Here is a 25,307-nt window from a genome sequence, read left to right as displayed (position 1 = left end):
TTCTGCGGCAAGCAGAAACCGATATCTTTGTCCATGAAATGGCGCTTGTCATCTTGCTCTGCGGAAAACCCAAGGAACATATCCTGGCTCATGTGATACTTCTCTAGGCTCTGCCCTAGGTGCTTCCTGCTGGACATCTTTGGACGGGTACATCTCCCACTGGCATCGCCTAATTCCACGTTATCTACTGAAAAATACTAAATTTACTTAATAATTATGTTATAGGTACACAATAAAGTTTTTATTTTACTTACCTTTTAATACAATTGTATCAGTATGGTCCATGTTTTGATATATCTCAAATATTTTAAGCGAACTTGTCGCAGCTTGTTTGCTGGAAAGTACAATGAATTTCCTCAATTCCCAAGATTAACAATCAAAAACGCTTATGAACAGGAGGAAATAAACGTTAGATATTCATGTCAATGTATAAAACATAATCATCCTGTGCATATTTGATATGCATCACTATGGATTAATATGAAAAATGTCAACAAAATATTAAACACTAAGCTATTTAGAATGTTCGATTTTCACCGTGCAGGTAATATTGTGGGTAAGACATGTCCCCTCTAATCCTAGCGCCACGGCATAAGGTAAAGTAAAAATCAAACAAAAGATTTTGATATTTCGAATGCCAGGGCGTACCTACGTTTTCCTGAAACCAGTATTTTTGAATTTGAAAAACATTTTTTGGATATGTAACAACTGAATTCAATTGTTCTAAAGCATAAGTCAGTCGTGTAATAGTTATTTCATAAAACGCCATGCGATCTATGAAAATCGACAAAAAAAGTAATGCATCAAGCCAGGCCCTAATTACGTCAAGTATAATACATTCACGGTACAAATTAATTTTATATATTGATAGAAATTGATGCGACCCAAAAGACAACCATGGGGCTTCGGTAAACATTTAAAAGGGATCTGGTAAAAAAATTTGAGGACCAGTAGACTTACATGAGTTTGGTTATTTTTCATAGGGTCCGGTAGAAAGCCGTTGGAGTACGATAGATCTTCATGGGGTCCGGTACACCTCCATAGAATCCGCCTGATATTGCCTATGGCATTGATAGACTTGAGACATCGCGCACATTTTCGTGCTACAAATCTTTTAGCGCTTCGGACTAGTACCAAATAAATTGTAATATATCTGTTTGCCTACGCCTTCTCAAAAAAGAACAAAGCTTATTTTAATAAACTATCCATTTTATGTTATGCTTCATATTCATACAGGTGGTCAATTCACGGCGAGCATATTCACGGAAGTATTATCTACCAGCAATTGAAGGACCGGTTAAGGTATGCAAAGTTATGTTCATGGCGACCTTTGACATACGTGACCGAAAAATTCGAACTATTGCTGCGAAAAAATCCGCTGGTGGAGGAATAGCTGCTGACGACGGAAGGTTGAAAAACGAATCACGTCTGACCGTATGTGCGGAGCATATGAAATATATCAAGAAGCATATGTTATCATTCCCAGCATACACAAGTCATTATGGTCGTGCAAAATCGGACCGGCTGTACCTATCCGGTGATTTGAGCGTGGCCAAAATGCACCAATTGTATCAGGAGCAATGCAGTATGGATGGTCTCGCTCCGGTTTGCTACAATACATACCGAATTATATTCAACACGATGAACCTCTCTTTCCGTAAGCCAAAAATAGATACATGTGATATCTGTGACAGGCTGCGTGTTCAGATTAAAACGGAAGTAGATGTTATTGAGAAAAGAGCTTTGGAAAACCAGCAGGAAGACCATCAACAGGCTGCTCAAAAAGTGTACGAAGAAAAGCGACGGGATATTCAACGATCAAGATCTGATTCTACTGTTCGAGTGGTTTCCTTTGATTTGCAGAAACAACTGCCCACACCATATCTAACGTGTGGAAGAACTTTTTACTCAAGGCAGCTCTATACCTTGAATCTCACAATGTATTTGAGCTGTTTGGGTGAAAACTCTGCCGCATGCTACATTTGGGATGAAACGAAAGCCCGAAGAGGGTCCCAGGAGATCGGATCCTGCATAATGAAGGATTTGTTAGGTATCCCATCAGGAATCACTGAGGTGATTTATTATAGTGATAGGTGTGGCGGGCAGAATTTGAACAAAAATATTGTATTTATGTTCAGCTACATGATTGAGTTGTTCGCGGAGCGTGGCCGGTCGCTTACAATCTTGCACAAGTTTATGAGGACCGGGCACTCACATATGGAGGTAGACACAATCCATGCTGCGATAGAGAGGACAAAAAGAAAAACTTCAATTGACATCGAAACTCCAAGAGATTGGGTGTTTTTGATTGCATCCGTTCGCAGATCAATACCTTTTAAGGTATATGAAATGACTCAAGCTGAATTTAAATCAATTAGTGATCTGTCTAAGCGCTACCGAATTCCTCAAAATAATGCAACCGGTGAACGTATCAAATTTAAAGAAATTATGGTGTTCAAGTACTCCACTGATCATCCTCGGATTGTCGAATATAAGAAAGATGTGTCAGAACACTGTTTTCAATCGATGTCGCTTGCTACGGACGATAATCTCCCCAATGCTGATCATATTGTACTTAATCCAATCGAAGATCATCCTATAATGCTTCCAGAAGCAAAACTCAAAGATTTGAAAAATTTAATGCCATACATCAAACAAAAGGAATACTATTCCGCATTTTTGAAAACTCTCCAAGAACCTAAACGAGGCAGAAGGCCAAAAAATCACATAGAAGACCATTTTGAATCCGACATTTACGATAAACCTGGAAGTGACGAAGAAGATATTGATTGAACGCATTCATGATTCGCTATGTACGTTACAGCCAAGCAGGGTTCAATAAGCTGAAATTAACTGATTGACATATTAAATAAAAATTGAATATTGCTACTACAAAATTAATTTAAAGAAATGTATTGTTAAGTTTATACATCGAAAACACGAATAAAACAATAAAACGTAATTAACCTATGTTAAATGTATTTTACTATAACAGTAAGAAAGCATTTTCATTGTTTTATCTATTCATCCGTAAATATCATTGACATTTTTCACTCATAAATCCGCAAAATTTCATGTCATACAGGAATTTTTTATGATTCTTGACAACTACAGAGAGTACCAGGTTTTGTCCCAGCTGGAATATCATTCGAACTCCAGGATTAAGAAGCTAGCTGATGGAACGATTACTATGATTTTACTAAACTGTAAAACAAAAAGTAATACTTTCTTGGTAAGTATTCCTTTAATATTCATTGGGCTGGAAATGTCGCATGGATGTAAATTAAATGTCAAACGATGATAATACTCAAAAATTGATTCAGAAAAGTTTGTTATCGTTGTGGAACTGTTTGCATATTGATCATTACAGCACACATCACTCATTTATCTATTTGCAAGTATGAAATTATGGACCAAATTGTGCTAGGGCGACTGTACCAGTTATAGAGGCAATAGTAACGGTATGAGGAATAAAAAAAATGCCAGGAAATAACAAAAGCTCGATTTTCATATCTGTATACACCATTCGAAAGCTTTTTTATTCTATTTTACGTAAAAAAATATCTAAGAACGATAAAATTATTGAATTTTTCATAAAAGCATTTTCTCCAATACTGGAACATGCTCCAGTAATAGTGGTATTTACTAACTTGTGTTCCTATAATAGTGGTTTACATTGATTTCCCATTGGTTTTCTACTATTTCCTTACTTATTTCCAAGATTTTTTAAACACATTCATATTATTTTAACAACTGCAAAACTGAAAGCTATAAGCTCAACCCATTTGAAAATATTGTTGTGTACCAGTAGCTGTCATGCTTGAAACCACACTACCACTATTATTGGGCAACACACTACCACTGGAGCAGCCACCCTATATGTCTATCAGTAACGGCACGAAGAACGGCCACTTTATGGCAGCTACTGGTACACAACAATATTTTCAAATGGGTTGAGCTTATAGCTTTCAGTTTTGCAAGAATCAAGTTTTTACACTTCCACCACGTTAAATCCCGTTTTTTGATAGATTATTACCATCTTGATTTATATAGTAATCTTTTGTTTCCTTTTGTTTTCGTTTCTTTTACTTTTATTGAGAAATCTACTGTTCATTGGATTGTAGTTTTTCTATATTAGAAATACTTTATATAAAAATATTTGGCAAGCTTAAGGAGGCTATAATCCTATAATCAAGTTATAAGTGTAAAACAAATATTTTGATACATTTTACTGTGACATCGAAACATAAATTACGAGCTCGCCTATACTCTACGGTGAACCCAGCCTGCAAAAATGACAAACGCTACGATGATACATTGGGTGATACATGTTGCTAGAATGCCGGACAAGCTTGCAAAGATGGTTGTCGCCTCAAATCCGGCCAGTATTAGCAGCGGGAGCACAGTGAGCACGGCCAGGTGAGTGATGGTTGCCTGCGAGGTTGGAAGGAGGTGTCCACGAGCTGGAGGTGGCGTAGAGTTAATAACGATGTTATGAAACTGCAATCTTGGCTGGCGACTTTGCACATTAATTTCAACGTTCGTTTGCTGTTGCTGTCAATTGGCAAGAATGTCAGGTAAAGCATTTTCACACAATATCCTCAATGCATTTACCGGTTATGCTCTCTCACTTTTTCTGAGGGCTTCCATTCGATGAAATCCGCAACATCTGTGAATATTATTTTTTAAGATGTTTTGGTTGTTAGTATGCTTAATATACCGAGTTAATACTTACAGTTTTGTGAAGGTCAAGATGCGCAGAAGTTTTGTGACACAGAACTTCGTGAAACATTCGTATTCATGATCTTTGTCATCATTATTCCACCTGTCCTATCTGTTGTTTTGGTGGCTGTTTGGGCACGTCAGGAGTTAATCATCAATGTTAACTTCCTTTTCCCGATCAGCCTAGATAGCCGCGTAGTGTCGGTAGCGGTTGTTTCAACTGGCTAAGAATTAACACTACGGACTGCCTGTTCCGGTGGTAAAAGTCCACCTCACAGGTGACCCCTAATTCATACGGCTTTAAGCTTACCGTGCCAAAGAATGAATGGTTAGGGGGGTCTAAATAAAACCTAGCCGCAAACGGAGCCTGTGGAGTTCCAGGGCGCCCTCTACAGTATTATGCCCTTCCTGTGCTACCCGGAGCAATGGTGCAGGTGACCTTGTGTTTCTCCGAGATAATCGGCTGCCCTTCTTCAGTCTCAAGCCTGAGGCTAAATAAGGGTGGGATTATTAAAACATTGTAATTTAGTTTAAATTTTCACCTCTATGGTTTCGCATTATGCGTTTTATGCAGTGTAATCTGTGCTTTTCGCCTTTGGCGACTTTTAAGAGCTACCGATCTGGTTTTTGTTCGCTGCTGATCTTTTTCGTTCTGAGATGGCGAAAAGCTTAATCCTGCCTAGTTTGGGTAGTGGCTACGGCTAGGATAGCTTAGTTAGATCAATCTCCAGCATAAAATGTCAGCAACGATCAATCTTTGTAGACTCATGCAAATGGTACAGCTCAAGTGGCGGTAGTTCAAAAACCTTACTTTTGTGAACTTTTATCTAGGTAACCTAGTGGACCCAGTTTTTGCTACTTTCAGAAACATGAAATGGCATACTCGCGTGCCATGCCTCGTGCATACGTGCTCGTGAATAGCGCTGACGTCGCTACACTCATTTCTGAGTTAACAACCAGAGATGTATGTGCTGTCACAATTGATATTTCTATATGTGACCTCAATAGGAAATACGTCTTTCGTTTTGTGGTGTATTTACCACATGATGAACCATCCCCAATGGATGATTTCAAACGAGTTATCGTTCACTGTCTATGAAAAGGCCTTCTGCTGATTGTGGGCAGTGATGCTGATACTCATCACATCATCTGGAGCAGCTCAGATATCAATTTGAGAAGCTCCAGTCTGATGGAATGCTTAAGTAGTTCTAATCTTGGATTACTTATTGTAGGAAATCGCCTACATCTCTATATGAACATAAGAATGTAAATTCGCAGACTATGCATTTGTTATACTCCACAAACTGTGAATTGGTTGTGACCAAATTCCATGGATTTTCTCCGTCCATTGGAAATCCTAGTGATTTGGATGTTCCCACTTCCGGTGAATTGGGACACAATTGTCCTTGCTTTGAGTGATCTCAAAATTGCTTGTCACTTTGCTTATAGAAAATGTTCCCCACAACTCCCTTCGCGGGACGAGTGGATGTCTGTACATTACTGAGCCACTCCAAAGGTGGCTAAGTATTTAACAAATCTGTCAAAGCAGAATTGCAGTCGCTTGGTTACAACCTTAACTGGCCACTGCTGACTCAACTATCACATGGCAAATATTCAGTGTGTTGATACATTTGTGTGTGATAGTTGTGATTCCGATTATGGAACTTCTTATCACCTGATATGTAACTGTCAAGTTCTCGCGTAATGGCGATTCCAATTACTTGGTAAACACTTATTAGGTGAAACTGATTTCAGTAACCTGAATCTTCAGGACCTTCTGTTATTCTTAACCCGCTGTGGTAATGAGCTATAGGCTCTCTTTACGCTCATGCGTTTTGCAGTGCCCTTTTTAGGGCGCTGTTCGAACCCATTGTGGTATGGAGCTACATGCTCTTAATTCGCTTATGCGATTTTCCCTCTTCAAGGGACCCCACTCCTATTTCCTCCCATCTTCCCCTTCCCTTTCCTCTCCCATCGGGTAGATGATGAAATAGGCTCAAACATGGCGATGGCACAAATCTCCCAAATGGCGGGGAACGTGCCTCTGGAGCCGGCCTTCTGATACCTGATACCAGGTAAAGCATTTTCACACAATATCCTCAATGCATTTACCGGTTATGCTCTCTCACTTTTTCTGAGGGCTTCCATTCGATGAAATCCGAAACATCTGTGAATATTATTTTTTAAGATGTTTTGGTTGTTAGTATGCTTAATATACCGAGTTAATACTTACAGTTTTGTGAAGGTCAAGATGCGCAGAAGTTTTGTGACACAGAACTTCGTGAAACATTCGTATTCATGATCTTTGTCATCATTATTCCACCTGTCCTATCTGTTGTTTTATGCTTATGCTGACGTATGCATCCTGACGTAAGGAACACATCGGTTGTCAATACGTCGTAACAAACTTGACGAAAGCAACATAACTTTTGGTAACACGTCGTAACGCACCCGACGAAAATAACAAGATAGTTTTCAGAACGACTTATCAATAGGTCGCATAGTCGTTTCTAAACGGAAAAATGACTTGAAATCGTTTTTCACTCAAAAACACAATTTAAACATAAGAAAATGCATATAGAATCTGCTACAATGATAAATGTTGTTGTTTTGTATTGATCAAATGTATCCACTTAACATTTAATGGCTTAGTTGGTAAATAGGAATTAAAAATTAAACTCGAAACTTCAGCATCGATTTTCTCGTTGTGAGCATAATGTTACATTCGCCATATTGAAAAAGTGGTCTTGATATAGTCCATATCTTCCTTACCATCCTTACCATAACAATAGTGTTGTGTGAAATTTTCAGCTAGCGTCATTATTTTTACGTCAGATGACAGCTTTTTATCTTGGTTTTGTGGGAAAAATATGAAAACTACAAAAACTCAAATGTTTGTATTTATTATCGCGTATGCCACTATAGGAATACATATGCCCATAGTAGCACTATAACTAATTTCTGTTCCTATAGTAGCACTAGCATCACGGCGTTGGTAAAATACCTATCAAAACCGTATTTTTACAAAACTTTTATATCAAAATCTTTCGTTTGAGGTAAAAAGTTTTTCATTCATCAATTATTTCGTATAATAAAAAATAGTTTCTCTCAGTAGTGCTACTATAGGAACAATAGTTTTACTATAGGCGCAAGGGAGCTCAAATTTTAAGCAAAACTAATTATTTCGATCATTTTTTGAACAAAATCAAGCTGTGTATCAATGGTACTTTGATAAATAACTCCTGACATTCATGTCAAAAAATGTTTTGAAAAGATTTATAGTAAAACGGCCGTAAAACGGCACTAGTGCGACCATAGGGAAACTAAGGGAGCACCAACCCTATCGTATTGCTGCCTCCACTTTGGTATGTATACTGCCTTCCATGCAATGAATTGATTCATATAGAATGATGTATAACATATGTTATACCAACCATAATGTTGACTGGAAAATAGTCATATTTTTACCTATTATTCTTAAAGTACGTTTGAACATGATTGTTGAGTAACTTCAATTGACACAAATGTTACTTTCAAGAAAGCAGTAGCGTGAAATATTTTTCTGTATTCCACATTCTGATCAAGCTAGTGAATACTGAACTGCATATTTATCAGTTAAATAACTCTACGGCTTACTTATAAAATATATACTGAGTAACACTCTAAATTTAGCTTTGCCCCTTTTTTGATTCATTGATGTTTTCAGAACAATATTTCCAATTTCTTTAATGTGCCTTAAACAGAGAGCAAATTGATCACACTTTTGAAACTTTTTTACAAAGGGGAAGTGGTGGTAAAATGGACACTCTATCTTTTACCGAGTAAAACAAATTTCAATGAATTTTATTACGCACTGACGACTTAGACCATAAATCGGAGTGTTTGGGTTGATATGGAGGTCAATAGAAATGAAAATGTCATCGAAAACTAAGATTTTAGAAAATCACGTTTGAAAATTAGAATCGACGTAACTTTTAGCTCGGAGGTCTTAAGGGTTTTCAGTGAGGTGAACATCGTTATGATATGATGCAAATCTGATACCTTTAGATTTCTTTTTGAATGGATTACAATCCTTGATAGATATATATTCGGTAATGTGATGGAAATTTTCGAAAATATTTGTTTAGCTCTCGTTTTTTGCATGATGTTCATTTTACCACCAACAGCTGTTCATGTTACCCACATAGTGCAGGTAAAATGAACATTCGCATCGTTTTTTGGTAGCGATAAAAATAGGTGAAAATTTAGCTATTTCGCTCTGAATTCTTGTCGCTGATATAGATGACGTCCCTATTTTTGATGTTGTGCGGTAGAACTATACGAATACCTCGTTTTTCTGTCAGAAACAAGATGATATCCTTAAAGTGTTCATTTTACCACCCCTACCCCTACCTTTTATCCTTAGGAGTTCGAATATTGTAAAATAATTAAAAAGAAACGTTTTTTTATCGACCTCCATTTATATTAGGCTAATCATCAGGGATTATTGAGCCTAGTTCTTTGAATCTTATTTTACAACTTCAGGTTTTTACTTCTCAAATATAGTATTAGTTTTGAGCATGGGGTAAGACACTCATACAAAGGTATCGATCGTGATAATTTTTATTTTGAATTTATTTATCGGCATATCGGTCTATTTTGCTCGAAGTAAGAGGGAGCATGGAGAAGAAAGCAATGAATACTAGATGGATAGGTACCGTAAGGGAACGGCGAGAGAAATTGGATTAGATGTTGAAGAGGGCATACCATATGAAACAGTATTACTTGAAACGTCACTTCCTTGTGGCTAACGTCCCCTATGGGAACGGCTTGGGTGTGTTTTGAGAATGACACTACCAAGACAGCCAAAAGGAAGGAGGTTTCAAGCGCCCTAATACTGTTTGGCGATCAAGCAGGTTCTATCGATCGATGGCTTATATTATTGGGGAATCATTACACAATCATGGATGGTTTGTCCATGTCATGTGTATTTCTCCCCGATAAGCCACACACATGATCATTTATTTATGAACTGCGTTTTTTTTTGTTTTTAGCCGGTCCATCTAGTACCGTGATGCATCAATACCCGGACACTTAAGCAGCGATAAATGTTCAAATAATATTTTCAATTGTAATTATGGGTAAACAATTAAAGTTCTGCTACTAAATGAACCACTTTTGATCAGATTTTGGTATAGGTGGTAAATTTCACCTTAAAAGTAACGATTTTATCACGAAAATTGGTAAAATAATGAAGCATGTCTTGTTCTTAAATCCGGACACCTGAATCAAAATCCGGACAACTGTTAAAAACTGAACTATTTGCACAAAATTCACGAAAATTATACTGAATTTCAATTCTATATCATATATCATACAATATAAAAGATTTTTGCGACTCACAGTGCTTCTAATAGACGAATGATGAGTATTACTTGTATTTGAATTACCTGCGATGCACTTCCTTTGGCGGGTTCTATGGTATTAATACACAGCTTTATCGTATAAATCGTATTGTTTTCATTCAAAATGTTTTCTGTAGTTGTTTAGCAAGTTTTCCTTTATTATCACTTATTATACATCCGTTCACTTAAATTCACCAAGGGTTTCTAATGTAATGTCCGGTTTTAAAACATTTGGCCATAATTCCGGACACCCTCTTATCACACCTTTTTGGTACACATTTACACCATATTCCACGACTGTGATGCTACCAAACAGTAAAATCATCATTTACAGTCCATTTAAGTTGAAATCACTCCACTAACAATATAAATGAAACACATTATCACAAGAAAATCATTCGACCTGCGTTGGTCAACACTTCTACCGAATAACTTGCGATGCGAAAAAAATGTCATCCAGACGGAGCGGCGAGTTAATATGATTGAAAACTGTCAGAATAACATTTTAATTTTCTTTAATTACTTAATATTGTCAGAGTGTCCGGATATTGGTACCGTCCGGATTTTGATTCATCACGGTATTCATTGCTTTTTTATCCATGCTCCCTCTTACTTCGAGCAAAATAGACCGATATGCCGATAAATAAATTCAAAATAAAAATTATCACGGTCGATACCTTTGTATGTAAAATAATAACAACCGGCTAAAAACAAAAAAACGCAGTTCATAAATAAATGATAATGTGTGTGGCTTATCGGGGAGAAATACACATGATATGGACAAACCATCCATGATTGTGTAATGATTCCCCAATAATATAAGCCATCGATCGATAGAACCTCCTTGATCGCCAAACAGTATTAGGGCGCTTGAAACCTCCTTCCTTTTGGCTGTCTTGGTAGTGTAGCATTTCTCATATATTTTGCTCAATATAGAGAATGAAGGTGAGGATGTTCTAATCACTGAATTTATTAGTGGTAGTATGGGGAATATCCTGGTCTGCAGAGACGTGTCAGGTATAGATTCTGATATTACTCCAACATATATTATGCTTCGGGAACATCTTTCCTTTTCTTTTATTTTGACTAAAAGGTAATTCTGAGCCATGACATCGTGATATCATGACCATATGGATCTGAGACGAACTGACAATAAACACAACTTTTTTCATATAAATAATCAATTTGCCTTGGCAACTCCGGCAATTGGGTTCAGCACTGTTTTGATTTTGTATGGGATTTTGACGTTTACTGGCCTTGTTGTTTCCAAAGTTTATGTTAGAGAAAAAGAGAGAGGAAGATTTTTGTGCAATGACCCATAGGCAAACAGCAAAACTCCATGCATACTTGATAGTATTCTCAATATAAATATTAATATCATTAATAAATATTGATATTTTAATACTGGATCTAGTGTCCTGCCCCATGGTTTTGAGATTTAAAAGATGGGACACATTCAGGGGGAGTTTGAGGGGACACAAAGTGGACAAGTAGAACGACAAACCCCCGTCTTCGATCAAGCAGAAATCTCAGCTTTCTTGATGCAATCATACACAGCCTCCTGCATCCCATTTTCGATGCCAGCTGATCAAAGCAAGTTGAGAAATATTTTGGATGATCAATAAAAATCCATTAAAGTATGCAATCAGAGTGGACCAAGCGCTTACTACCATAACAGAGAAAATCATCTGCGCGCTGATGGCTGCGAGGATATGAAAGACATTTCAAGTGATTTGTCAGATTTTTTTCACATCGAATAATTCATCTTCTGATCCATCAATAGAAATTCATAAATGTTACTGAATTCGATGCATTTGATTTTGATTTTTGACTATTTACCATATTTGGATGGGTGGTTAAAAATTTTTTGTGTTGGTTTTCAATTTCTGTGCAGACAGAGCGAACCAAGTATCAAAAAACAATAAACTTATTGATTATTGCGTTTTTTTGCGTCGACTTCAGAATCCGATAGAAATTTTCGGTAGTTCTATGGTGTCTATATGGAATGTCCTAGAACTCGATCATTGGACCAGTATATTTTTGCCGGCACTCAAGATTTTCACTTGATCCACTCTGACTGAAAGCATATTTGAATATTTCTGGTCTTCAATGCCCTGACTATGAAAAAAAAAAATTTTTTTTCAAGCTATTATAATGCCGCTTATTTTGGGTTTGAAGATATCGATTAATGAATAATTAGGAAGGATGTTGATAATCCATTTATCTTAGAGATATTCTCCCAGATTGGCAATGCAAGCATTAAATGATTGATTTTTTTCCAGAAATTGTTTAGTCAGAATGAACCAAATCACCGAACTGTAGTCTTTAGTGCAGACAGAGTGGACCGAGTGCACCTAGTCCATCATAAAAACGTGCCATTAGAGGTTTGGACTACGTTTTTTCATGAATATCACTTCACATTACAGGTCGGACTCGATTATCCGGAGACTCGATTATCCGGGGACTCGATTATACGGGATTTTAGACTCGGTTATCAGGAATTTGTTTTAACATTTTCATACATAAATTTTTGATAATTTGGTATTGCAATATACAATATGAATGGTTTTGCATTTTCGAACGTATTTAAGAAAAAGGGGGGTTTGTAAAAGTGGTTTTTGTGTATGCTGGTCAAAACTTTTTTTTTTTGAAAAGGCGACTACTGTCCCTAGAAATTATTTCTGGCTACGTCACCGTATCATATCAAAACAAAATAAGATAATATTGAGGTTCTTTTATCGAAAATTTATTTTTTTTTTTAGTGGTTCGATTATCCGGAAGATTCGATTATCCGGAGTGAAAAAAAATCGATACTCCGGATAATCGAGTCCAACCTGTTTTTTTTTTTTTTTTTTTTTTTTTTTGAAAGTAACACAAAGATGTGTAGAAATATTGAACCAAAATTTGAACGAGTTCAGAAATTGTTAGTATAGATTTTAAGTCCATTTTTCTCAAAATATTCAAAATGTCACTTGGTTCACTCTGACTTGACGCCGACCATTTGATTTGAATAATTTAGGGTTTTGAAAAATTACCATAATCACTTGTTTTTATACAGGCTCAAGCGCTATGAAACATTACGGAGCCGATTTCATTTTGTGGTTACTAGTTTAGATTTTAGGGCCAAAATTGCTACAGCGGTAAACGCGCAGCTATTCTGAAGGACTTCGCTGAGGGTCAAGGGTGCTAGTCCCATCGATCAAGGATCTTTGGGTTATGGAAATTTTATCTAATTCACAGGACATAGAGTATATTCGTGCTTGTCATATGACATACAAATGCGGAACAGTGCAGTTACAGTTGATAACAGTAAAAGTGCTCATAAGAACTTTAATCTGAGAAGTAGGCTCTGTTCCAGTTAGAACCAAGCGCCAGAAAGAAGCAGAGTAAGGAGATAATAAGTTCTGGTTTTTGATATGTACGGAAAGTGTACCAGTTATGGCCATAGCGGTTCCCTGATGGTCTGGGGGTGTTTTTCATGGAGTGGAGTAGGAAGCCTCGTGAAAATCGACGGAATAATGACGGCAGATTCCTACATTAACTTCTTGCGGGAAAATCTGGAGGTTTCGCTGATCCAGACGAACCTTGAAAAGAAATTCATATTTCTCTAGAACAACGACCCGAAGCATACTGCCAAGAAGACCAAGTCTTTCTTCCGGTCTTTTTGGATTAAACCACTGGAATAGCCTCCACAAAGCCCAGACCTCAACCCCATTGAGAATTTGTGGGCGATTCTCGATGCCAGGGTTGACAACAAAAATAATTATTTTTGTGTTACCAACAAAAATAATTATTTTGAAGCCTTGGAGTGCGCCTGGGAAGAACTAGATCTACAACACCTACAAAACCTGGTGAAAAGCATGCAGAAGCGCCTCCAGCAAGTCCTTAAGGCCAAAGGAGGACACATTAACTATTAAATTGTTTTTTATTTTTCTTAAATCATCTTTTCTGAGGCCAAGAAGGAAGTGGGCACTTTTTTTTCAATACAAATTGATTTTCTTTTTCTTTGAGTAAAACTCTTTTTTTATCAAATTTTTGTAAGTGCAACTTTAAAAGAATATCAAAAATGAAATATCAAAAAAGGTTTAAGTGTGTTAACTTTAATTTGAACCAAATCAATGAGAGAAATTCGAAAACTGGTAAGGTGGGCACTTTATTTTGCCTATCAGTGTATATTGTGCCTTTTTGAGACTGAAAACCATAACCTCAAAGTTCAAATTAAAACAAATATGAAATGAACTTTAAATAAGTGCCCATAATTTGTAACACACACAGAGTCTTGAGTTTGAATGGCACATATACTAGAGATTGCTTGGGAAATTTACATTTTAAATTGTGTATCCCTACTTACAGCAGCTTGTTTTTTGTGCAAATTGCAATAAAAGTCAATTACCGTTTTATATACTTTGGCTATAGTTAGGGTCATCTTAGCATGTGGGCAATCATATGTAGCTGGAACAAAAAAAAAAATAAATCTTTTGAAATATTTCATAAAGCGTGGAGGTTACGTGAACCGTAACCTAAATAAGTGCATTTGAAAATTATGCTTCACATTATTAAGATTGTTATGTCGATAAATGGAGTTTGTGAGAAAGCAAAATTTGAAATCGTTTCCGTAATGCATCATAGCGCTTGAGCCTGTGCACAACAAGGTAATAAATATTAAATGATTCAAATACAACTATCATTTAATATCAACATTATTACCTTGTTGTACACAGGCTCTAGCACTATGAAGCATTATATTCCAAAACAGCTTCCTTTATTGAAACACTTCGTTAATGCATTGAAAAACAACGATTTTGACAATTACGCCTTTTAAATGGCGTAACTCAAAATTTCGACTGAAGATTTTTTTTTTTTCAAACCTGGCTAGAGGTGTTAAACCATCTTGTGTTTAAAGTTTTGATGACTATTTTATTTGATAATAACAGTATCTGAAGCATCGCGAGGTTTCTTCTTCTTATTATTATTATTCTTCTTCTTTCTGACGTAACGTCCTCACTGGGACAGAGCCTGCTTCTCAGCTTAGTGTTCTTATGAGCACTTCCACAGTTATTAACTGAAAGCTAGGTACGATTATACTATATGCCCTGGGAGGTCGAGAAAATTTCCAACCCGAAAAGATTCTCGACCGGTGGGATTCGAACCCACGACCCTCAGCTTGGTCTTGCTGAATAGCTGCGCGTTTACCGCTACGGCTATCTGGGCCCGTAGCGTGAGGCTTATAAGCGTCAGATTATTCAGAACATTGGACATCTATGAAGAAGAAATCATGAAATTTCTGTGATGCCAATGAAACATTGAAGGAAATGCTAGTTGGTGAAAATAAAATCTGCCACTATTATAAATTTGGCCCCGGATTACTATCAATGCCGTTTTAAATTGAACAGTAAAACAGTTCCGTTGGAGTAATAAAAAAACATAACTGTAACTGGACATTCTGTCGTTTGGAAACATGATACATGGTTGAATAACATGATGAATGCTCATTAGGTCGAAAAGTCACGTAGACAAATAAAATACATTGTTTGAAATTCAAAACGTTTTATCAAAAAATTGGCAAACGTAAATGTCGCTCTTGACAGGATAACTAATTCTTTATAATGATTTTTTCCTTGTTGGCACAGTAAACAGAAGAAAAGGAAGAAGAATCTATATAAATAAAAATGGAGTGGTGTTTGTATGTCACGAAATGGCTTGAGAACGGCTCGACGGATTAGAATGATTCTTCCATAGTTATGTTCCTGAAGTGTTCCGACGTGTTTGTGTATATAAAAAGCAAAGGATATTTAACGGGAAAGTTGAAAAAACAGGAGTGAACGGAACTTCCATTTTGCACGGAGCGTTCCATGGCGTTTTTCAACAGCCTACTTGATGGCAAGACGAAGTTTGCCGGGACCACTAGTATTAAATAAAGAAAGTACATGACAATGGCGAAATCAAAAGCGTAAACATTTTCAAACATTTTGAAAAATGGAAATAGTATAACAATGAATTAACCAGAAGAATACCATTTCAATGTGGGCCCCCATTTATGTGCATTTATGGAATGGGATATTAAACCAGCAGTCATTTCGAAAATGTGCTTTCATAGTGTTGCTCGGCAATTGTAGCGGATAAACTCAGCGAAAAAAAAGTAACAAAGTGACGACAAGGGGAGCGGTGTGCGGTTTGTTTTCAAACTTGTCGGGAATGTCGTCGTAAAAATATTCTATGAATGTCACAACAAAATGCTAGTAAATTTATGGTCTGCACTTTTGACTTCACTTCACCGTTTCGATTTAATGCTCATTTTTTCCGCGCATTCATTTCCATATGGTGGCATCGTGACGAACAGGACCATACCTCTGGAGAATGCATACCGAGTTGGAATAAATGTGCGGTTTGCGTGAAATGAATCCAGCGGGGTAACACCCGTCCATTCGGTTATTTTTCCAATTGGGAGACTTGTGAAAATTTGTCAAAATTCCAATATCGCCCATTCCCGTTAGCTTCCAGAAGGAGAAGATACCGATCGTGGGGGAAAATTAATTCATCTGGAATTAAGTCAAGTGTGAAATGGAATACAAACAGTGTTCTTCTCCACGACATGAGCAGGAGAATGATAAATGCCGTTAATTGTATCTGCTTATGAGTTGCACTTCTGGGAGAGAAAATGAAAAGTGTGCTGTAGATGGCGTAGATGTGTTATGCTTTTTTTCCGGTTGCTCATTTCTCATGAGAGTTTCCGCGGCACAACCCCAGTTTGATATACGTTCGGACTGCCACACTAATGCACCAGTGTAATATATTCAGAAACCGAGACGCCAGCAAATTAAAAAGCTCATGATTTATGGCCGCTCGTTTTCTTTGTCCTCAGTTATTAGCACTTGCTCAATAAGGTCTTACTTTGGGACTAAGTGGAAGGAGACATTGACGGGTTATTTTTGCGGTGATGGGATCCAGATGATGTGTTTAGTGGCGTTTGCGATACACCTAGTGGATATTCATGTAAATTAAGAGTTTAAAGGAGTAAGAGTCATACATATCGTGAAAAGTCTTAAGTCATGAGCACCGTATTCTTGGGCATGGTTTACATTCGGTCATCCTTGTTTGTGTTCATGTATTAATTTCAAATCATATATTAATATCCACCGCGGTTTTTGTGGAGATTTTTCGGGGTTTATTTACTTTTTCAGAAACTTCACTGAGAACTACGCTCAATTACGCTAATTACAGAGGTTTCAATGAAAGCAATATACCATACACCCCCGTTAATTTGAACGGTACCTCATGCAAACTATCGGGATCCATTTTTAATTTTAACAACTAGTCCCCTAGAAACGTGTTTCTGGTCACCTATTTCAACGGTTTTGTTTTGATTCTGCGTTCCGTTCCACAGCGTTCCATTCCACGCTACTCTGTTCTATGAGTTAAATGACGTTTAAACCATTTTTAATCTGAACGGTGTGCAAATTAGCGAGGTACAAATTCAGATTTTCAGATTAATGTGGTCAAACCAACGGGAGAACTTGGTATAACTTCACCCACATACATACACTGCCCATAACTGCATACATATATTTTTGACATTTTCTAGTTAATACCGGGGAGAGTCATCAAACGATAAAAACTTTTAATCTACTTACTGAAATCAGTGAGATTGTTCTAGAAAATTAAAAAAAAAAATACCAAGTTGTTTTGCACATTGATAATTGTAACCGCATAACAGTCGCATAGAGCTTATACCTATTGAACCTCGTAATGTAGCAGCAATGAATTTTATATCAGAACTATTTTCTGACTATTCACCTAATATGCAGTATAAGCTGTTCCTCATCAAATAAGTCCTTTTAAAAGGAAAATAACCGTCATCGTTTTACAAATTTTCAAAACATGATTTTTTTTGCTCAAAATTTAAGCAATATTCAAGAAAATCTATCATTGCATTATACTGCCCATAACTGCATAACAGTCACATTCGACATTTTTGACAATTTCGAGTTAATACCGGGGAGAGTAAATGACAAAAACTTTCGATCCACTTACTAAAATCTGCGAGATTGTTCTAGAAAATTCGAAAAAAATACCAAGTTGTTTTGTCACATTGGCAATTGTAACCGCATAACAGTCACATTGAGATTATACATGAGCCTCATAATGCAGTGGCAACGAAATTTCTATCAGATTTTTTTTCTGACTATTCACCCAATAAGTGATATGAGTTGTAAAAAATTTCAGCCTCAAATAAGCACTTTTGAATACTTAGTGATTTTTTGAAATATCAGTTCCCTCCCATACTGCAGTAAAATGCAAACTTGGTATCCCATTTACTCAATGCCTACTTTTGTCGAATGTTACAAATATGCAGTTATGGGCAGTATACTTGCTATCTGGATTGTGATGATTATATTTTTATTTTTATTTTTTCTTTCAATTTGAACGGAAAACTGGTTTTTCGTTTTTGTTGATTGCTGATGATTGAATTATGGATTCTTGAGCCTTAAGCTCTTGGTAATTTTCTTTCCATACTGGCATAGAATGCACACTTGGTATTCCATTTACTCAATGCCTACTTTTGTCGAATGTTACAAATATGCGGTTTTGGGCAGTACAATTACACAGCGTAACAAAAATGACATTTTTGCCTGCCTCAAGGATCAAATTATATGTCTCGAGTAGATTTGGGATTGCTGAAGCTGATGCCATTTTCAAAAATGTTCCAGCACCTCACAATTTTTAGCTAACGGTCGCCAAAGTTGTATGAAACTCTGATTTTATTGACATTTTTATTTTATTTACTTAAAATTCAAAGTAAAATTAATCAAACCTTTTTGTGATCTAATCCACTAAGCATGATATTTTGCACTTAAACTTTTATTTTGAATTAAATGTGGATGGCGCAATTAAATTTAGATTAAACCGATTTTTTCGACATGTTTGCTGTCTCCATACAAAATTCTTTGTTTCTCTTATGTGGGAAAATACAATACTTTTTCAAACCATCAAAAAACAAATTTTTCGCATCGAAAGTATTAAAAACTTTGCGGATAAGTATTGTTAGGGTAGATGTACCAATAGTGGAGGTACTAAGCACGATTGAACTTCTTTTAACCACCTAAATTCAAGAAGTGCAATTAATGTACATGCTAATGTTGTAACGGGAAGAAACGACCATTGACTTAATGAGACAAATTATTTCATCGCAGTAATCCACGGAATGTCAGTGAAAAATAATACCTCCACTATTGGTACACTGTTCCTTTAGTTGCGGTATTTTTTAAATTTGTGTTCCTATAGTTGTGGTATCCGTTGTTTTCTTATGGGATCCTCCACTATAGGAACACTTTACCGCAACTATTGGTACAGGTAAGAAAAGGTTTAGCAATTTTAGTGATATTTCATCAGTTTTGAAGCAATTTGAACGCTTTTTTCAACTATTCCGTGTATCAACAAGCCAATACGTCGATTGGCAGTGTCAGTTCTGTGGCTAATATAGTAAAATCAACTATAGGAACATCCACAACTAAGGGAACACTTACCCTGTACACATATAGTTTGAATTCTGTGGCAAATTATGCATATAAATTGCCTTACAAGCTTGCATGCAAGTTGGCTAAAATAGTCATTTTTGCATTTTAAACAGCCAATATCCCAAAAACTAGACGTTCTATGATATTTATGAAAACGGCAATGGAAACAGCAACCCTTAATTGAGTGAATAGCAGTATTTTGGTGCAGACAAAACGTGTTCCGCAGTGTTACCTACCATAATTCTATAAAAAAAAATGGTAGCGAAAGGATCTCGTAGTCATATTGTCGCGCGCCCACCAAATCGGAACGCGCGTGTGGGACACGCGACGTGTGACTCGTTCCCGACATAACTGTCATAATGACATGTGTGGCGCTGCATTCTTACGATGTTTATGAACACAGCGCACTATTCAAATATTAGTCGCGACGCTTGGAGATTGAGAAAAAATATATTTAAAAATTTATGTTTGTCCTTATATCTGTCGGATCCATAATATAATAAATTTTTGATGCAATACTGGAAATACGCCTCCACGAGGAAAAAAAAGTACTGAGAGACGGCTTTCTGGTGCATACCGGAAGTGTCAAACGAGTGCAAACCCTCGAAAATATCGTAAATTTCGATAGAAAACTATGCCAAAATCGCGCAAAAAGTGTTGTAAAACCTGAACGTTGTGTTGGTGCAGTGAAATCAAGTGGAATTCCTCATGAAAAAGTGAAATTCACGTCGGGAAACACATTTTTCATTTGCGCCATCGGCGGTGCTTTCGGCCGGGAGTGCTAGCGCTACTGATCGGCGGTTTCATCGATTTTTATGGAGATCGGTTGTTCATCGATTGTTTTTATCCGGCTGTTCGTCAAGAACACGAAGCGCCGGTTTGTTTACTAAACAGATTGTCGTTCTTTTGTCGCTCCGTTTGTCCAAAAGTAACTGCGGTAGCATTTTTTTTGTCGCGAGTGTTTTATTTTGTTCTTATGTGATTGTACCGCTTTGCATCCAATTCACGGACGCTTCGAAAACCGGACACTCAGAACAATTTTAGCTATTTCTACATGCAAATGCACTTAAATTTTAAATATTTAAATATTTCTACATGCAAATGCACTTAAAATTAAATCGTATATTAGATTCATAGCTTTACTTTAAGTGCTACAAAATGTTAAAATTTTCATCATAGTAGCCTGGTAAAAGAATTGTTAAAATAAAAAAAAAAACAAAGTCGTGTCATATTGAACGTTAGTTTTTGTGTTGGTTAGGTCGAAGCTTAAGATTCGCTACTAGAACGAACCTCATTATTTCAGAGCATTGAAGAACGTTGAAGTTATTTTGAGCATAATATAGCAATATTATTTTTATAAGTGACATTTTCAAATGTTGAAAAGTGTAAAAAGCTGCATAAAATTTCAGTTTTTGTGAAAAATACCTAGTGTCCGGGTTTTGAAGCATGAAATTCTACCGTTTCGAAAGCCGGACACACCATGCCTCAAACGTTCCCTTGGTAGTGATTGTTTCAATTAGATGAAAAAAATATAATAAGAGTGTTAACGACTGTTTTTAGTGGCTGAAAACTTTACAGAGCTTGGGAAAATTATGGACTATGAGTGAGCGAGAGTTTAATTTGAAACAAATGGATGTTTTAGTCCTGCACTACATTTAGTAATGGTGCTGTAAATATTTCACTCGTATTTTTTTTTCTTCAAACTAAATAATTAAATCCATGCTGAGCAAAAACAGATAAGGAATGAATATTAAAAAAGTGATATTCGGAAATCATATCCTCGCCTAGTTGGGGGAAACATAACAAATGTTCAACGCATGGTGTTCGATTCGCGTTACAGTTCAATTAATTCTATTGAAAACAGAAGATACAAACCTTTTCATAAACATGAATGCTTACTGCATGTAAGAAGTACTCATTATACAAAAATCAATGTAAGTTTCAATTGAATGTTATCCATTTTTTAGCACTACCTGTTCAGATTAAAAATGATTTTATTATAAAGGCTTTAAGCTTCAAGAAGGTTCAGATCTTCACATCAGCGTGCACTATACCTCCTTGTCCAAAGTTGATACATTGGATTTAACAGTACATTCATTCATTTGTGCTTTTCTGTAATTGTTTATAAATCTTTATGTTGTTTGTAGATCGTGTCAGAAAAATTTCACCTAAATATCCATCAAATTCAAATAATTTATTGATAGTTTCAGACCATCCAGATTACGAAGCAAAAGTATCCGGGATTCGACACATTCCACGCACATCTACGCCGAGATATCAAAAATTCAAACTCTGAAATATTTCCAAAGTTATGCAGAACATGAAGAACAAACTGTTGAATTGTATAAAAAACATAAATTTGATTGTAAATGCAGTGAAAAACATACCTGAAAAGTTATATAAAGTTTATATAATTTATTGGTGAGAAATTGAGACATTAAACAACTTTTTATAAAAGCTATGATACAGGGTTTATCAAGTGTAATATGATTGTCTTATCTGATAACTAGAGGGTACTATATGACATTGTTATGTGCGGGTATAATTTTTTCAAACGAATTAATCTTTTCGTATTTGTTTCAAATAGTCACATTATTATGGTATCGCGTTACGAAAATTGCCTTATTTTTGACATTGTAAAATAAATACTTCTTATAGAACTCTTATATTTTGGAATCTCTTCCTACTCGTCAAGATACGTGTTTCTATAAAAAAAGATTTAAAATCGGACCATTTTTCGAAAAGTTACACTAGGTGCAAAGTTTTGGTGTCGCGTTACGTTAATTTTAATCGTAAATTTTCGGGATGAAGGCATAAATTTTAAAATGCGTGTTCTCAGCAATGCTACAACCGATTTTCAAAATTTTTGATTTTTAGTAGATGGAAATAGTTATACTAGCTTTCAGCGTTGGTGCCACCCCGCTAAAGCCCTCCCCGTTTTTGTTTTTCACTCAAATTTGATTAAGTAGCTCTGTTTTTTTAATGAACTCGTTGGCTAGTGACCCAAATATTATCAGACAGATGCCGTTTAGTGCAGGAATAGTGTCTTACATGTTGTGGAATACTTGGCTTTGATGGTAAACAACGTGGTTCTCCAGCGGATAATCCGAAATATCCGTAAAAATGGTAAATTCATGAAAATAATTCAAGACAGTTTTTTTTTTTTTGCAAACTCATCAGAACTCCTTATTATAAAACGCAATAGATTATTTGAATTGTTCATGGATCTAGATGGTCACAATAATGGCCTCTGAAAGATCCGGAACATCCGTAAAAACGGTGATTTCGTGAAAATCATCCTAGATTACTGCGCTTTTTTTTAAACACATCAGAAACCAATTACTAAACATAACTGATGATTGTTCTTGGATATAGGTGGCCACTACAAAGCTCTTAAGAGGATCTGGAGCAACCGTAAAAAATGGTCATCTCGTAAAAATCAAATAAGACACGTAGTTTTTTTTTCTGGATGTCTTGTCATGACATTTATCTATGTTGACATTCATCCTTTACGTTGTATAATAATGAATTTGATCAATGTTGCAATAAATTTCGGTGATCAAGGTGGTCTTTAATTTCAATACAAATTATACTTCTACTTCTTCTTCCTGGCGTTATGTCCTCACTGGGACAGAGCCTGCTTCTCAGCTTAGTGTTATTATGAGTAGGGGAAGTGGTGGTAAAATGAACAGGGGTGGTAAAATGAACACCGTGCCTTTTACCGAGAAAAAAACAAATTTCCATGATTTTTTATCACGCACGAACGATTTAGAGCATAAATCTGAGTGTTCGAGTTGATACGGAGGTCAAATGAAGTGAAAATATCAACAAAAACTAAGATTTTAGAAAACCACGTTTGAAAATTAGAATTGACGTAACTTTTAGCTCGGAAGACTTGAACTTTTTCAGTGAGGTGAATATCGTTATGGTATGATGTCAAATCTGATACCTTTAGAATTCTTTTTGAATGGATTACAATCATTATTAGATATATTTCGGGTGGCGCAATGAAAATTTTCAGAAATATTTGTTTTGCTTACGTATTTTGAATGGTGTTCATTTTACCACCAACCGCTGTTCATTTTACCCACATAGTGCAGGTAAAATGAACATTTGGATCGCTTTTTGATAGCGATGAAAATGTGTGATAATTTAGCTGTTTTGGTCTGAATCCATGTAGCTGCTATAGATTACATCCCTGTTTTTGTGGTTGAACTATACAAATTCCTCGTTTTTCTATCAGAAACAAGATGATTTCCTTAAGGTGTTCATTTTACCACCCCTTCCCCTACTTCCACAGTTATTAACTGAGAGCTTTCTTTGCTAAAGTTGCCATTTTCACATTCGTATATCGTGTGGCAGGTAAGATGATACTCTATGCCCAGGGAAGTCAAGGAAATTTCCCTTACGAAAAGATCCTGGACCGACCGGGAATCAAACCCAGACACCTTCAGCATGGCTTTGCTTTGTAGCCGCGGACTCTAACCACTCGGTATTACAAATTTTATATGTTCTATAATTATGATTTTTTAAGTGTTAAAAAAACGCACAGTGGTCTAGGATGATTTTTACGACCAGTTTTGCGGATCTTTCAAAGGGGGTTGTAGTGGTTCATGGGCAGTCCTGATTGGATGATTTTATAAATTGATAATTTTCATAAATGTGCGGATTTTTCAGTTATTCAGGTTGTTTACCATTGAAGCCAAGCAGTCCCCAACATATGTGAGGCTATCTTTTCACTAACCGGCACCTCTCTGATAAGATTTTGGTCACTTCTTAAAACCAGACCTAAAACCAGAGCTATTTGATTAGCTTTGTGCAAAAAAGAAAAAAAGAAACATAGGCATTTACCTCTCACAAAAAGAATTTCAGAAGAATTGCGCCAACGCTTAGATCTGGTACAACTATTTCCTTTCAATGAAAGCTCAAAAAATCAGTTGAAAAATTGAGGAACTGAATTTTATGAGTTAAAATGTATTCAAAGTTTTGCCTAATAATCTGATTTAATAAATCTTCTGTGCGGCAGAACTCCATGATATTCAGATCGCTATTTTGAGACCACAATCGTCCTTAACAATTTTGCTAAAACATGATCCTCAAAATACTACATGGCTACGTTGAAATTTTATTGGCCCAATATCTGGTTCAATTACACCCCTGTGCAACAAAATTCTGTATCCTTCAGACCACCATTAGTAAATCATAAACGCCTGCACACGCTATGTCTGAACCAGCCGATTATAAAAATCGAATGTACATCGGATATTTTCATCATCTTCAAAAAAGATCAAAGGAACGGTTAAAAAATTCAACCCAAAAAAAGTGCAATTACCCCACTGTACAGCACATATATTTCATATATATTTTTCGTCCCATCATTAGAAGCTTTCATGGTCGTCTACAAATGTCTGAAACAATATTCTATAAAAAAATTTATTGAATCTTTTAAATAATTTTACCCATTTATCAGATCCGTTAACTCCACTGTGTCATTGAAATTCGGGTAGTTCCAACAACCATAAACGTCTGCTTGTCGACTTTGCCAAAAGCATACTTTTAAAAAAAATTTAGGAAACATTCCTAAAAAATCACAGAAATATCTAAATATTTTTGCAAAGAATTTAGTCAAATTTATATGGTGACCACAAGCGCCATCTACGCTTTTATAAAGCACGACATTCTCAAA

At 36.1% G+C, this 25,307-nt stretch overlaps 1 protein-coding gene and 1 long non-coding RNA gene across 3 annotated transcripts in view; both read right to left on the bottom strand.

Annotated features, from left to right (window-relative positions):
* The window catches only part of LOC5578647 (kinesin-like protein CG14535), a 562,809-nt gene that overhangs the window by 398,744 nt on the left and 138,758 nt on the right, over window positions 1-25,307 (bottom strand). The gene's annotated exons all lie outside the window — the stretch shown is intronic.
* On the bottom strand, window positions 2,990-4,838 carry LOC110676895. The gene is made up of 2 exons (XR_002500809.1): window positions 4,736-4,838; window positions 2,990-4,669 (listed from the first exon to the last, which is right to left on the bottom strand). It is a non-coding gene; the product is annotated as an uncharacterized LOC110676895 (long non-coding RNA).

Source organism: Aedes aegypti, chromosome 2 (genome assembly GCF_002204515.2).
Source record: "Aedes aegypti strain LVP_AGWG chromosome 2, AaegL5.0 Primary Assembly, whole genome shotgun sequence".
Taxonomy (NCBI): domain Eukaryota; kingdom Metazoa; phylum Arthropoda; class Insecta; order Diptera; family Culicidae; genus Aedes; species Aedes aegypti.
This window is presented reverse-complemented; position numbering and strand designations above follow the sequence as displayed.